The 18,164-nt window shown below is 29.9% G+C and overlaps 1 long non-coding RNA gene across 1 annotated transcript; it reads right to left on the bottom strand.

The window, feature by feature from the left end:
* Positions 1-230: 230 nt before the first annotated feature.
* Positions 231-13,511, bottom strand: LOC143224694 (uncharacterized). The gene is made up of 2 exons (XR_013013402.1): positions 12,863-13,511; positions 231-1,701 (listed from the first exon to the last, which is right to left on the bottom strand). It is a non-coding gene; the product is annotated as an uncharacterized LOC143224694 (long non-coding RNA).
* Between the last annotated feature and the right edge of the window lie 4,653 nt (positions 13,512-18,164).

Raw genomic sequence — 18,164 nt, 5'->3', positions numbered from 1 at the left:
GTACAACATTTCCTCCTTGGAAAGTTGGAAGTATTCAATAATGAAGTTTGTACAACATTTCCTCCTTGGAAAGTTGGAAGTCTTCAATAATGAAGTTTGTACAACATTTCCTCCTTGGAAAGTTGGATATTACTAATAATTTAGGTTAATCTTATTGAAACAATATCAACTTTTGTTATTTTGATATAATTTTAAGAATTTAATATATTTAAAAACCAAAGCAAAAAATAAACAAAGAAAACAGTTTATTCAATGACTGGTGAAAGAACATCTCGAATATATGGTTGTTGAGAGTTATCAGAAGTCATAAGGTACAAAACACAAAAACATAACTGTTTATACATGAAACCACATTCAACCCAAACAAGTTTTAGTTATCATTGAAATACTGATTTTGGCGGGTTACTTGTTAAGTTTCTTCTTCTTTCCTTAATTGCTCCAGTGATGATAATTTTTGATGACGAGAAACCCACTTGAAATAAAAATATATCTATGAACAGCTCGTATGGTATTAATACTTTTTATTAATAAAGCAGAGACCAATTAATAGAGTTCTAAAATTATCTTGCCTTCGTCATTTATTGATGGTAACATATTGTTCCGTCATTGGGTGGAGTCACACCAAATATTCTCGCCCATTCAGTCGTGAGGGCGTTATAATGTGACGCTCAATCCCACTATTCGTTGGTAAAAGAGTAGCCCAAAAGTTGGCAGTGGGTGGTGATGACCAGCTGCCATCCCTCTAGTCTTACACTGCTAAATTAGAGACAGCTAGCGCAGATAGCCCTCGTGTATCTTTTGCGCGAAATTCGAAAAACAAAGAAACAATCATTGGGGGTCAATTATTTTGGTTTATCTTGTGAAAATAATGCGCAGTCCAGTCCATGTAAGAATAATGAATTTATTTATTTCTTCAGTAACGTTTGCTGCAAACTACGTTTACTTTAACGTAAGTTGTTGGTCTAAACTCACAAAACTTTTCAACTTAAACCCTTAAACTGATGGAATTATAATACACTAATACAGAGACGATTGATTAATAAACCTAACTTACTGATAAACTTTACTTGATCAGTCCTTTGTTGATAAAAATTACCATATCTTTCAAACATTAAATACTTCATTGAAATTAGAATCATCATGGTCGTCCTGTTAGGTCATCTTCAGGTTAACAGGTCATCTTACTAGATCATCTTCAGGTTAACAGGTCTTCTTACTATATCATCTTCAGGTTAATAGGTCTTTTTAACAAAGAGAATTCACAATAACTGAGCTGGAATAGCTTTGGATGTCTTTGAAAATTTTTGCATTATTTGATAAGCTATCATGGTCAAATGTGTACAATAACATAGTTGGTTTTAAAGCAATGTATTTTTTCTACACAGTCTTTCTTTCTTCAGACAGTTGATACAAAATTTATGTTCTAGTATTCGAACAAGGTTTGTTTTAATAATGCACTGGCAACATAATTATATGGATAAATATTGTCGTAGATAATTACACTTAGAGACATGAAATATGTTCTATTGTAGATCTGTAACTTTTTAAGGTTAGTAAAACATAACATGTTAATAGTACACACCTAACATCTAGATGTTAGCTGCACTGTACAGTCTTTGCTTCTTCTTGAAGAGGCAGCTCAGTTCTTCTTCGCTGGTTATTTTCTTGCCCTAATGATGAGCTATGTAATATAAATCTTTCCTGGAAATATTTAATGCATGATATTAGAAGAAATAAAATAAAACCTGAAACTTCATCATTTTCAAGTTATTTAAAAGTACAGATAACAGAACACGAAACGTGACGTCATCACTTTTCAAGTTTTTTTCAGAATAGCGATTTAGTTATGAGTAAAATGAAATGAAATGTATCCTGGTGAGATTCCAGGTTCTATAAAGTTACATATCTCAAGAAACCGGTAGCTTTACATGTTTCAAGAAACCTGTAGCTTTACATATCTCAAAAAACCTGTAGCTTTACATACCTCAAGCAACCTATAGCTTTATATATCTCAAGAAACCTGTAGCTGTAAATATCTCAATCAATCTGTTTCCTTGTTTACCTCTCACTCTTGGGGTACGAAAGTCGTTATTTGTTTTTTTTGAGAGCGAGATATTTAAATATCTACTACTCTATGAGCGAGAGGTTTCTAGTGAGTTTACGGATTTACGACGCTAAAATACCGGGCTCGATTTCCATTGATGGACAGGCATTTGTTTTTTTTAGTTTCACATTAAAAACAAACCAACAAAATACGAATGAGAATATAAGGACGTCTGAAACTATCTAAGAACGAAGATTAGACGATCTTGTACTGTCTTTGAATGTAATAGTTTTGTAACTCAACATTTACATATTACTGTGTGTATTTAGATTTTAATATTCTAGTTATAATTTTACTTTTAGTATTAATTGGTCAGGATCTGATCTGTTTGAGTATCGATACAATTATTACCTCTGATCCTAGTTTATACACGAATGATGGTCTTTGGGAAGGTACCCTACAACAAATTTATTTTAATATGTAAGCCATAGAAGAGAAGGAAAAAAGATTTTCAATAAAAACTCGCAGTATTTTCTTACTTATTCTATTATTATTATTATGTTCTGTTACTAGGCTTACATGTGGTTCACCAAGGTAAACAGCACGTTGTTAGGCTTACATTAATCATCGTTGAGCAAGGTAAACATAAGTTGTTAGGTTTACATTAAAAGGAGTTCAACAAGGTAAACAGTAAGTTGTTAGGCTTAACAATGTAATCAGTAAGTTGTACGCTTGCATTAATAGTGGTTCAACAAGGTAAACATAAGTTTTAGGCTAACATTAAAAGTGGTTCAGCAAGGTAAACAGTAAGTTGTTAGGCTTACATTAACAGTAGTTCAGCAAGGTAAACATTAAGTTCTTAGGCTTACATTAATAGTGGTTCAGCAAGGTAAACATTAAGTTGTTAGGCTTACATTAATAGTGGTTCAGCAAGGTAAACACTAAGTTGTTAGGCTTACATTAATAGTGGTTCAGCAAGGTAAACATAAGTTTTAGGCTAACATTAAATGTGATTGAACAAAGTAAACATTAAGTTGTTAGGCTTCATTAACAGTGGTTCAGCAAGTTAAGGAATATTTCGCTACCTTGCATCAGTGTTGAAATAAACGAGAGAAACAAGTTGCAGGACCTGCATTGAAGGTGTTGAGTTAATCGAAACCACAGACGAATCTTCGGATTCTGACCATTTGAAATTAAAATAGAAATATCTTATCGTATATACATGTGAAATATCATTTCACATAATAACGTTTTTCTTTAAACGTATACTTACTTAGAGTTCAAAGAGAAAGAGGAAGTTTATGGGCTTGTGTTATGTTTGATTTTTCAATACAAAGCAGACATTCATTACGATATTTACATATGAAGATTTAAATTTTGTAAAGATGGTAAAGGTATGTTCTACCATCTTTACGTTTAAAATAATGACACTAGGAAATGTAGTTAATCAGCAGCAACCATTCCATTCTAAGAGACAAAAGTTTATTCTTATAACCTAACAAAGCTTAAGTGTGGGGAATATTTGGTAGGATTCCACGGACAAGTTCCGGGCTCGCCAGCTCCAACAGCCACATCAAGCCTATCCCGTTCTCACATCTGAAACTTAGTTTCTATGTGTTCAAGTGAGGTAAGTGAAACTAAACAACATATCTTAGTAACTTAATGTAAAACACATAATTTACAATTACTGGATTCTTCATCACAATATAACATAACTTGTTGTATCCCTTTGTAGCTTTAATTCTAAGATATGTCTATGATTTCAGTTCCGCTTCAAAAAAACAACTACAACAAATATTCGCTTGACAACCCTAATAATTCAGCTAAAGTTGCTTAGCAACCAGGCAAACCGTCGTATTTATCTCACACGCAACCGGTTACAAGCAAACGACTCGAGACAATCACTGCGTGAACATTTTATTTTAGGTTTAGTCATTCACACCTGTATGAATAGCTGAAGTATGACTGATAAAAATAAAGCAGGGACACTAGGGATTATGTAATTTTGTGTATGAAACACCAAGGGTCACTTGTGGTAATGTAACTTTATGTATGAAACACCAAGGGTCACTTGTGGTAATGTAACTTTGTGTATGAAACACCAAGGGTCACTTGTGGTAATGTAACTTTGTGTATGAAACACCAAGGGTCACTTGTGGTAGTGTAACTTTGTGTATGAAACACCAAGGGTGACTTGTGGTAATGTAACTGTGTATGAAACATCAAGGGTCACTTGTGGTAATGTAACTTTGTGTATGAAACACCAAGGGTCACTTGTGGTAATGTAACTTTATGTATGAAACACCAAGGGTCACTTGTGGTAATGTAACTTTGTGTATGAAACACCAAGGGTCACTTGTGGTAATGTAACTTTGTGTATGAAACACCAAGGGTCACTTGTGGTAGTGTAACTTTGTGTATGAAACACCAAGGGTGACTTGTGGTAATGTAACTGTGTATGAAACATCAAGGGTCACTTGTGGTAATGTAACTTTGTGTATGAAACACCAAGGGTCACTTGTGGTAATGTAACTTTATGTATGAAACACCAAGGGTCACTTGTGGTAATGTAACTTTGTGTATGAAACACCAAGGGTCACTTGTGGTAATGTAACTTTGTGTATGAAACACCAAGGGTCACTTGTGGTAGTGTAACTTTGTGTATGAAACACCAAGGGTGACTTGTGGTAATGTAACTGTGTATGAAACATCAAGGGTCACTTGTGGTAATGTAACTTTGTGTATGAAACACCAAGGGTCACTTGTGGTAATGTAACTTTGTGTGTCAAACACCAAGAGACCCGGCATGGCCAGGTGGGTTAAGGCGTGCGACTCGTAATCTGAGGGTCGCGTTGGGGCGTTATAATGTGACGGTCAATTCTACTATTCGTTGGTAAAAGAGTAGTCCAAGAGTTGACGGTGGTTGGTGATGACTAGCTGCCTTCCCTCTAGGCTTACACTGCAAAATTAGGGACGGCTAGCACAGATAGCCCTCGAGTAGCTTTGCGCGAAATTAAGAAAAAAACAAACACCAAGAGTCACATTTGATAATGTATCTTTGTGTATAAAACACGATGGGTCACTTGTGATAATGTATCTTTGTGCATAAAACACCAAGAATTACTTGTGATAATGTAACAGCGTATCAAACACCAAGAGTCACTTGTGATAATGTCGCTGTATATATGAAACACTAAACGTCACTTGTGATAACATAACTGTATATATGAAACACTAAACGTCACTTGTGATAACGTAACTGTATATATGAAACACTATATGTCACTTGTGATAATGTAGCTGTATATATGAAACACTAATTGCCACTTGTGATAACGTATCTTTGTGTATCAAACACTAAGAGTGACTTGTGATAATGTAACTTTGGGTATGGAACGCCAATGGTCACTAGGGATAATGTATCTTTGTGTATCAAACACGATGCGTCACTTGTAATAACGTATCTTTGCGTAAATTTATGGATAAAACAGTTACAACACTGCTAATGTGTAATATAACAAAAATAATCTTTCTTTAAACTTTGTAGTTAAATGGAAGTTCGGACTTATAATACTGTAAAATAAACAAGGACGTTCTTCACAAGATGCTTACTTGGTTTGAGCACAAAATAATAGATTATTCATGTACCAGAGCCACGTCCCCAGCTAAACACTGAATTATAGATTGAAAGGTGATTATACTGAACCATCATCTATTTCTTGTCAACATTATCTGAGCATGCGCAGTTTACAGTATCAAGTCAACCTCCTACGAGGTCAGGATAGAATGATAAATTTGTTTTGTCAAAACTGAATCGTTAAGAAGAAAATACCTCTTGAAGGTGTAAGAAGATTGAATATATATTTTGAAAAACAGCATCTGATTTCTGATTTGTTTCATCGTTTGAGAAAAAAAATATAACAAACGATGAATATTTAAACAAAGCGTATGTTGTTATTATTGAAATCCTATAGTTAAGTAAGAAAACGTCAAAGATTCTAATTCTAACAGATACAGTTGAAATGTACTTGCAACATTTATAAATTATGTGCCAGAAAATTATTAAAGTACAAACCTATTGTTCAATATAAGTTGACAATTATTAAAATCAGTATCGAATGAGTTACATTTCTCACATCAAAATATCAACGATTAGTATTACTGTGACTTAAGAAAAGTAATATGTTTACAAAACATTAAACACAATCTAGAAGAAACAGAGGAAAAGATAAACAAATATACCTCATGAAAATGATATAAGCCACGATACGTTATCTTGAAAAGGAAAAAGTTGGATCAATAATTAGATAGTAAACTTATGTTAATATTCTCTATAATTAGGCAATAAACTTATGTTAATGTTCTCTATAATTAGACAATAAACGTATATTAATATTATCTCTAATTAGACAGTAAACTTATGTTAATATTCTCTATAATTACACAGTAAACTTATGTTAATAATCTCTATAATTAGACAGTAAACTTATGTTAATATTCTCTATAATTACACAGTAAACTTATGTTAATATTCTTTATAATTAGGCAATAAACTTATGTTAATGTTCTCTATAATTAGACAATAAACGTATATTAATATTATCTCTAATTAGACAGTAAACTTATGTTAATATTCTCTATAATTACACAGTAAACTTATGTTAATATTCTCTATAATTAGACAATAAACTTATATTAATATTCTGTATAATTACACAGTAAACTTATGTTAATATTCTCTATAATTACACAGTAAACTTATGTTAATATTCTCTATAATTAGACAATAAACTTATGTTAATATTCTGTATAATTATACAGTAAACTTATGTTAATATTCTCTATAATTACACAGTAAACTTATGTTAATAATCTCTATAATTAGACAGTAAACTTATGTTAATATTCTCTATAATTACACAGTAAACTTATGTTAATGTTCTCTATAATTACACAGTAAACTTATGTTAATATTCTCTATAATTAGACAATAAACTTATGTTAATATTCTCTCTAATTAGACAGTAAACTTATGTTAATGTTCTCTATAATTACACAGTAAACTTATGTTAATATTCTCTCTAATAAGACAGTAAACTTATGTTAATAATCTCTATAATTACACAGTAAACTTATGTTAATGTTCTCTATAATTACACAGTAAACTTATGTTAATATTCTCTATAATTAGACAGTAAACCTATGTTAATATTCTCTACAATTATATAATAATTATTATATGATGATAAGTTTCATATAAATCTTGAACAATTTTAATTAAATGTTACCATAAAGATAAATATCATATATATCGTGAACTATTTTAAACAAATGTTACCATAAAGATAAATATCATATATATCGTGAACAATTTTAAACAAATGTTACCATAAAGTTAAATATCATATATATTGTGAACTATTTTAAACAAATGTTACCCTAAAGATAAATATCATATATAGCGTGAACTATTTTAAACAAATGTTACCATAAAGTTAAATATCATATATGTTGTGAACTATTTTAAACAAATGTTACCATAAAGATAAATATCATATATATCGTGAACTATTTTAAACAAATGTTACCATAAAATTAAATATCTTTTACGTCGTTTAGAGTTTTAAAGAAGCGTTACACGAAAGTTAACTATCATATATGTCGTGAAGAATTTTAACAAAATGTTAAATTAATGTTAAGTATCATATATGTTATGAACAATTTTAATCAAATCTTACAGTAAAGTTAAGTATCATATAGGTCGCGAAGAAATTTAATCAAATTTTACCATAAACATAAGTATGATATATGTGCTGAACAATTTTATTCAAATGTTAACATAAAGCTAAGTATCATACATGTCATGATGAGTTTTAATCAAATATTACCATAAAGGTATGTGTCGTATATATCATAAACAATTTTAAAGAAATGTTACAATAAAGTTAAGTGTCATATAAGTCATGAACAAATATAACCAAATATTACAATAAAGTTAAGAAGTATATATGTCGTAAACAATTTTAAACAAATGCTAACCTAAGATTAAGCATCATAAATGCCCTGAGCAATTTTAATCAAATGCTATCCTAAATGACGTATCATGAAAAATTTTAAACAAATGATACACTGAAAGATAAGTATGATATATGTTGTGAACAATATTAAACAAATGTTACCATAAAATTATCATATATGTCGTCAAAATTATAATAAAACAGTCCACAACGTTTAATATCATATAGATCATGAACAAGTTTAATGAAATTTTACCATAAAGATAAGTATGATATATGTGGTGAAACATTTTATTCAAATGTTACCATAAAGTTAGGTATCATGCATATCGTAGAAAATTTTAAAGAAATGTTACTCTAAAATTAAGTATCATAAATGTACTAAACAATTTTCATCAAATGTTACAACGTAATTAACTATCATATATGTCGTCAAAAATTTTAATCAAATGTCGCAATAAAGGTATGATCAACTATGTGACTAATTTTAATCAAATGTTCCATAAAGATAAGTATTCTATACGTCGGGAACAAATTTAATCAAACACTTCATTCAGTTAAGTATTATATATTTTGTGAACAATTCCTATCAAATGTTACCCTAAAATTAACTATGATATATGTCGTGAACAATTTTAATCAAGTGTTACCAGAAAGTTAAGTATCATGTGTGTCGTAAACAATTTTAAACAAATGTAACCCAAAGATTCAGCATCATCTACGTTATGAACAATTTTAAACAAGTAATACACTGAAAATAAGTATCATATATGTCGTGGACAATTTTAATCAAATAGTACCAAAAAGATAAATATGATATATTTTGAGAACGAGTTTACACAAACGTTAGTCTAAAATTAGGTATAATATCTCTCGTAAACAATTTGAAAGAAGTGTTACACTAAAGTTAAGTATAATATACGACGTGAGCAATTTCAACGAAATGTTATTATAAAGTTAAAAATAATATATGTCGTAAAGAAATGTTACCCTAAAATTATCATATATGTTGACAAACTTTTAATAAAACACTCCACAATGTTAAGTATCATATAGGTCGTGAACAAATGTAATCAAATTTTACCATAAAGATAAGTATATTATATGTGGTGAATAATTTTATTCAAATGTTACCATAAAATTATCATATACGTCGTGAACATATTTAATAAAATTTAAAGATAAGTATATTATATGTGGTGAATAATTTTATACAAATGTTACCACAAAGATAAGTATCATGCATGTCGTAGACAAATTTAATGAAATGTCCCATAAAGTTAAGTACCATATATGTTGTGAACAATTTTAATCAAATGTTACCACAAAGTTAAGTATCATATACGATGTGGATAATTTTAATCAAATGTTTCCATAAATTTAAGTATCATACATGCCGTAAATAATTCTAAACAAATGTTACATAAATTAAGAATGATAAATGATCTGAACAATTTTAATAAAATTGTACCATAAAAGTATAATATACGTCGTGATCAATGTTAATCAAGTATCCCATAAAGTTTAATATCATTTATGTCGTGAACAATGTTAATCTAATGTTATCGTACAGTTAACTATCATATATATCATAAACAAGCGTTAGCAGAAAGTTACGTATACCATATGTTGTAAACAATTTTAAACAAATTTTACCCTAAAACTAAACATCATGAATGTGATGAATAATTTTCATCAAATGTTACCGTAAAATTATCATAAATATCTTGAACAATTTTAATCAAATGCTTCATTAAGAAAAGAATCATATTTGTCGTAAATAATATTAATCAAATTTAACCATAAATTTAAGTATCATACATGTCGTAGAGAATTTTTAACAAATGTTACTCAAAAATTAAGTATCATATAGGTCGTTAACAATTTTAAATAAAGGTTACTTTAAAATTAAGTATCATATCTCTCGTGAACAATTATAAAATGAATTGTTAACATAAAATTAAGTATCTTATATATTATGAGCAATTATAATCAACTGTTATAATAAAGTTAAGTATCATATATGTCGTGAGAAATGTAAGTCAAATGTTACCATGAAATAAAGTATCATAAATGTCCTGAACAATTTTAAGTAAATGTAACATTAACATTAAGTATCATATATGCTGTAAACAATTTTAATCAGATGTTGATGTAAAGTGTCATATATGTTGTAAACAATTTTAACAAAATGTTACCATAAATTTCAGTATCATATGTTGTGAACAGTTTTATTGAAAAGTTACCATAAAGTTAAGTATCATATACGACATAAATAATCTTAAGCAAATGTTACCATAAGGTTAAATATGATTAATGACCTGAAAATTTTCAATCAGATGTTACCATAAAATTAACTATCATATATGTCGTAAACAATTTTTATCAAATGTTACCATAAAGATAAGTATCATACATATCGTACAAAATTTGGAAGAAATATTACCCTAAAATTAAGTATTGAATAATTTTGATCAAATGCTACCATAAAATTATCATACATGTCTTGAACAATTTTAAACAAATATTACCATAAAGTTAAGTCTACTAGATGTCGTAGAATTTTAAACAAATGGTACCCAAAAATTAAACATTATATTAGTGCTAAATAATTTGTATCAAATGTTATCATAATTTTTTTATAAATGTTGTGAAAATTTTCAATATAATGTTACCATAAAGTTCAGAATTATATATGTCGTAAAGAATTTTAAACAACAGCTAGCCTAAAATTAAAAATGATAAATGTCCTGAATATTTTAAACAAATGTCACCGTAACATCAAATATATGTTGTAAACAATTTAAAACAAATGTTCCTATAAAATTAGGTATCATATCTCTCGTGAACAAGTTTAAAGAAGTGTTACTAAAAATTTAAGTATCATAAATATCCTGAACAATTTTGAGCAAATGTTACATTAACATTATGTATCATATATGTCGTAAACAATATTAATCAGATGTTACCATAAAATTAAGCATCATATATGTCTTGAAGAAATTTAATCAAATGTTACCATAATGATAAGTGTCACATATATCATGAACTATTATAATGAAATGGAAGAACTGAGTATGATATTCGCCATCAACAAATTTAATCGAAGGTTACCATAAAGATAAGTATCATATATATTGTGAACAATTTTAATCAAATGTTGACAAAAAGATAAGTATCATATTTATAAAGAACAAGTTGAAAAAAATGTTCCATAAAGTTGAGTACCATATATGTGGGGAACAATTTTAATCAAATGTTGCCATAAAGTTAAGTATCTTATATATCGTAAACAATTTTAAATAAATGTAACTCTAAAATTAGCTATCATATCTCTTGCGAACAATTTTAATGGTGTTAGACTAAAGTTAATTATTATATATAACGTGAACAATTTTAATCAAATGTTACCATAAAGTTAAGTATCACATATGTTGTGCACAATTTTAATCAAATGATACCATAAAGATCAGTGTCTCAAATGTCATAAACAATTTTAATTAAATGTTACCATAAAGTTAAGTACCATACATGTCGTAGACAATTTTAAACAAATGTTACCCCAAAACTAAGCATTATATGAGTGGTGAACAATTTTAATAAAATGTTTCCATAAAAATAACTGTCATATATGTCGTCAACAAATTTATTGATATGATACATTATGATAAGTATTATATATGTCGTGAACAATTTTAATCAAATGTTTCCATAAAGATAAGTATCATATATGTTCTGAAATTTTTTAAAATATTACTCTAAAATTAAATATGATATATGTGGTGAACAATTCAAAACAAGTGTTACACTAAAGTTATCTATCAGATATGTGGTGAACAATTCAAAACAAGTGTTACACTGAAGTTATCTATCAGATATGTGGTGAACAATTCAAAACAAGTGTTACACTAAAGTTATCTATCAGATATGTGGTGAACAATTCAAAACAAGTGTTACACTAAAGTTATCTATCAGATATGTGGTGAACAATTCAAAACAAGTGTTACACTAAAGTTATCTATCAGATATGTGGTGAACAATTCAAAACAAGTGTGAACAATAAAACAAGTGTTACACTAAAGTTATCTATCAGATATGTGGTGAACAATTCAAAACAAGTGTTACACTAAAGTTATCTATCAGATATGTGGTGAACAATTCAAAACAAGTGTTACATAATTCCCAAACATTCTTAGCTGTGAATGTCTCCCCTCTAATTAGAAAGCATTGTTTTCTTTAAGAGAAGACCCTCACTAACTGAAGGCGTCTTTAAACAATACAACTCGCATGTAAGACAAGGACACATGTATATAAATATCTATCATCGTAAAGCTGACCTCTTCATTTCAATGCCTCATATGTTACAACGAAAGAAAGCGACTGTTCTAACTGCACGTGTAACACGAGTGATATGTTACTGTAATATTTATATATATATGATATATGATTTGAACTATTTTAATTAAATGTTACCATAAAATTAACTATCATATATGTCGTTAACAATTTTTGTCAAATGTTACCATAAAGTTGAGTTTCATATACGCCGTGAACAATTTTAAGCAAATTTACTCTTAACATAAGTTTAATATGAATCAAACAATTTTTAGACCTATTAAAGTAATAATGTTTGAATTCAATACACCATGTTTCACGCGATTCGTATGAGAAGTAAGGTGCCAAACGTTTTCAAGAATTTATTTACACATATACACTACAAGCAGCCTTCGACACATTTTGTAAACATAAAAATCTTAAAACTGCGGATTTCTCTCCCTATTTGATTCTGACTTCAAGTTACCTGTAATAGTCTGAAGACATTATCTGTCCTTGTCTGACTCCATGTTACCTGTAATAGTCTGAAAGCATATTATTTGTCCAAGTCTGAATAATTTTGCAAATATACAGCGATAACGCAGGACACATTTTATTCCATTTTCAGTTTCATGTTTTGATTCTGCATTTCGATCTCAAGGATGAATTCGTGTGTGAGTGAGATGAACAAAACTTTTTTCCAAGATATTTTCATTATAACCGTTGTTGCTGACTGTTTCTTTAAACAGAAAATGTACATAATTATCCACTTTTCCTGTCAACAGCAAAGCCGTACTTCAGAGTAACGAGTAGACGTTTTGGATTAAAATTTATGTCGCAGAATCACGTGACCCTCCCAAGCCAATCGATCTGCCATCAACTGTTGCTAGCCGAACCAGAATAATATCATAGCAGAGAAAACTGTGGTGGTGGGGTCAGATACACCTGGTGTTTATCTATACTTACCTCATTTAGATGGGGGAGAATGTGGTAATATTACAGATGGAACTGTAGACGAAACCCATTATTTTCACATTAGACAGTTGGAGGACAATAGAAATCACCGAGCACATAAGATCTAAGCCTTGTTTTGTATCCGCCTTAGAAAAGCTGAACGGTTAACGACATCTGTTTTTTTTTTCTCAAACCTGGAAAATAATTACGTTAGCAATTAGTAATTTTTTCTTCAGAAATTGAATTTATTTTTTACAACAAACGAATTAGTATAAGGTTAAAAATGTTATCAAAATTCTTTGTAGTCATACTTGTTTGTGAAACGGAGTTGAGTTCATGTGGTTAATTTATTGGCTTTTCAAACAATGACTTGTTATTCCATTCTTCAGATAAAGTAAGGCATAACGACATATTTATATATATATATGTTTTATTTTATAATCAATCGATAACCCTAAATCATGAGCGTGAAATGTTTATGATATATTATTCAAAATAAAATCTTTCTGTCACTAACATTTTTGTATATTATCATTATTAATTTGATTGAATAAGACCGTCTAGGGCTAAATAAAAAAAAAACTGTTTATTATTATTAACATGCGAATATTTAGATAAATAATTAACAATACAATGCTGGTTAAGGGAAATAAATAATGGTCAATATATTAATTGTCTTAACTTAACAATGTTTGTATCTTTAACAATACGAACTTGACACGTGATTATACAATGATTTGTTTGTTTGCTTTTTAATTTCGTGCAAAGCTATACAAGGGCGATCTGTACAAGCGGTCCCTGATTTAGCACTATAGGACCAGAGGGAAGGCAACTAGTCATCACCACCCACTGCCAACTCTTGGGCTACTCTTTTTCTAACGAAAAGTGGAATTGACCGACACATTATAATAACCAAATGTTACCCTGCCATTAGACAAAACCAGGATAACGTAATTATAAACATACTGACCCAATGTTACCCTGTCTTTGGTGAAACCAGGATAACGTAATTATATTCACACTGACCAAATGTTACCTTGGGGTTGGATACAATTATTCAGGGTAATCAAACTTACCTTTAAAGCGGATGTTAACGAAAATCTAATTTCATAGACCGTATAACTTTGTATAGAATTACAACATCATACAATATAATATATTACGTAAAAATATACCACAATATACAATAGAAAGGACCATGTCCTTACTTGATGTAAAATAATGTCTCATCTTTTGTTTGTTTTTTAATACAAAGTACGTAAGGAAGATCAACGTTGATAAATATAAGTGTGTGACATGAGAGAAAGTGTCAGTACACTAAGGCGTCGTTAGATGGCGGGAGTAAATATAAGTGTGTGACATGAGAGAAACTGTTAGTAAACTAAGGTGTCGTTAGATGGCAGAAGTAAATTTATTTTTATATTTTTATGTTTCATTAGACATTTGTGAGAACGCTTACAATCAAACTCCGAGGAGCATTTGATGTAGTTTACACAGTTTATTGTTTTGAACGTGTAATTTAGACAATAAAAAATTATTTACTACTACCACGATTCAGTTATAGTTGTTTTTCTTTTTGGTTTCAGCACACAGGCCTGGCATGGCCAAGCTCGTAAGGCGTGCGACTCGTAATTCGCGGGTTCGCGCCCGCGTTGCGCTAAACATGCTCGCCCTTCCAGCCGTGGGGGTGTATAATGTGACGGTCAATCCCACTATTCGTTGGTAAAAGAGTAGCCCAAGAGTTGGCGGTGGGTGGTGATGACTAGCTGCCTTCCCTCTAGTCTTACACTGCTAAATTAGGGACGGCTAGCACAGATAGCCCTCGAGTAGCTTTGTGCGAAATTCAAAAACAAACAAACAATTCAGCACACAACGAGATATTCGTTCACCACGGGGAATCGATCCGAATTAAAGGTAAAAGTGAAACACCTATTTTTAGTTGCGACATCTAGCGAGTGAATTATAAAAAACGAGTAAATTGATAACATATCACTCGTGTTACACGTGCAGTTAGAACAGTCGCTTTCTTTCGTTGTAACATATGAGGCATTGAAATGAAGAGGTCAGCTTTACGATGATAGATATTTATATACATGTGTCCTTGCCTTACATGCGAGTTGTATTGTTTAAAGACGCCTTCAGTTAGTGAGGGTCTTACTCTTAAAGAAAACAATGCTTTCTAATTAGAGGGGAGACATTCACAGCTAAGAATGTTTGGGAATTATGTTAGTTTCGTTTAATTTATAAAATACCCAGAAACTGAACTTACAGTTCATTTAAAACTACTGTCCAATGAATACTCGTTTTTGTAGTAAATTCAATAATGTGCTCACATACACAAACGACAGTTAAAGAAGACATTCACTGACTATTAGGTCATTGTTGTGATTTCTGAAATGTTTCGATTGATATATTATTTACAGTAGGCTTTTATTACCGTCATAACACAAAACATATAGGTAAAGAAACACTGATATATTATTTACAGTAGGATATTATTACCGTTATAACACAAAACGTATAGGAAAAGAAACACTGATATATTATTTACAGTAGGCTTTTATTACCGTCATAACACAAAACATATAGGTAAAAAAAACACTGATATATTATTTACAGTAGGCTTTTATTACCGTTATAACACAAAACTTATAGGTAAAGAAACACTGATGTATTATTTACAGTAGGCTTTTATTACCGTCATAACACAAAACGTATAGGAAAAGAAACACTGATATATTATTTATAGTAGGCTTTATTACCGTCATAACACAAAACGTATAGGAAAAGAAACACTGATATATTATTTACAGTAGGCTTTTATTACCGTCATAACACAAAACGTATAGGAAAAGAAACACTGATATATTATTTACAGTAGGCTTTTATTACCGTCATAACACAAAACATATAGGTAAAGAAACACTGATATATTATTTACAGTAGGATATTATTACCGTTATAACACAAAACGTATAGGAAAAGAAACACTGATATATTATTTACAGTAGGCTTTTATTACCGTCATAACACAAAACGTATAGGAAAAGAAACACTGATATATTATTTACAGTAGGCTTTTATTACCGTCATAACACAAAACGTATAGGTAAAGAAACACTGATATATTATTTACAGTAGGCTTTTATTACCGTCATAACACAAAACATATAGGTAAAGAAACACTGATATATTATTTACAGTAGGCTTTTATTACTAATGTTATAACACAAACACAAAACTTATAGGTAAAGAAACACTGATATATTATTTACAGTAGGCTTTTATTACCGTCATAACACAAAACGTATAGGAAAAGAAACACTGATATATTATTTACAGTAGGCTTTTATTACCGTCATAACACAAAACGTATAGGAAAAGAAACACTGATATATTATTTACAGTAGGCTTTTATTACCGTCATAACACAAAACATATAGGTAAAGAAACACTGATATATTATTTACAGTAGGATATTATTACCGTTATAACACAAAACGTATAGGAAAAGAAACACTGATATATTATTTACAGTAGGCTTTTATTACCGTCATAACACAAAACGTATAGGTAAAGAAACACTGATATATTATTTACAGTAGGCTTTTATTACCGTCATAACACAAAACGTATAGGAAAAAGAAACACTGATATATTATTTACAGTAGGCTTTTATTACCGTCATAACACAAAACGTATAGGAAAAGAAACACTGATATATTATTTACAGTAGGCTTTTATTACCGTCATAACACAAAACATATAGGTAAAGAAACACTGATATATTATTTACAGTAGGCTTTACTAATGTTATAACACAAAACTTATAGGTAAAGAAACACTGATATATTATTTACAGTAGGCTTTTATTACCGTCATAACACAAAACGTATAGGAAAAGAAACACTGATATATTATTTACAGTAGGCTTTTATTACCGTCATAACACAAAACGTATAGGAAAAGAAACACTGATATATTATTTACAGTAGGCTTTTATTACCGTCATAACACAAAACATATAGGTAAAGAAACACTGATATATTATTTACAGTAGGATATTATTACCGTTATAACACAAAACGTATAGGAAAAGAAACACTGATATATTATTTACAGTAGGCTTTTATTACCGTCATAACACAAAACGTATAGGTAAAGAAACACTGATATATTATTTACGGTAGACTTTTAGAGCACGCTAATCTGCAAGAGAAGTTTCACATATATCTTCCTTTGGGACAAATATTATGACACTAGTTATTCATAAAATAAGTGGATATCATTCCAAGATGTGTTAAATATCCGAGAACAACACATTTGGTCACACGATACCTGTAGTTTAAGCTACCTTATAAGTTAAGGAACAAACTGCAGTTAATCGAGACCTACTAGAATATTTTATCTCTGCTTAGATTACCTAGTCTATGTTCATTAGATTACTCAGTCTATATTCATTAGATTACCCAGTCTATGTTCATTAGATTACCCAGTCTATGTTCATTAGATTACCCAGTCTATGTTCATTAGATTACGCAGTCTATGTTCATTAGATTAGCCAGTCTATGTTCATTAGATTACCCAGTCTATGTTCATTAGATTAGCCAGTCTACGTTCATTAGATTATCCAGTCTATGTTCATTAGATTATCCAGTCTATGTTCATTAGATTACCCAGTCTATGTTCATTAGATTACCCAGTCTATATTCATTAGATTACCCAGTTTATGTTCATTAGCAGTATATATTTTCTCTGTTTAAACTCACTAGGCAAAAATTTGTTTTTGTTCAGCCCGAAGATAATTATCAGCTATTTATTATCTGCACACTGCG

Source organism: Tachypleus tridentatus, chromosome 9, assembly GCF_004210375.1.
Source record: "Tachypleus tridentatus isolate NWPU-2018 chromosome 9, ASM421037v1, whole genome shotgun sequence".
NCBI classification, from domain to species: domain Eukaryota; kingdom Metazoa; phylum Arthropoda; class Merostomata; order Xiphosura; family Limulidae; genus Tachypleus; species Tachypleus tridentatus.
Note: the sequence above shows the minus strand (reverse complement) of the source record. Positions and strands in the feature narration are given on the sequence as shown.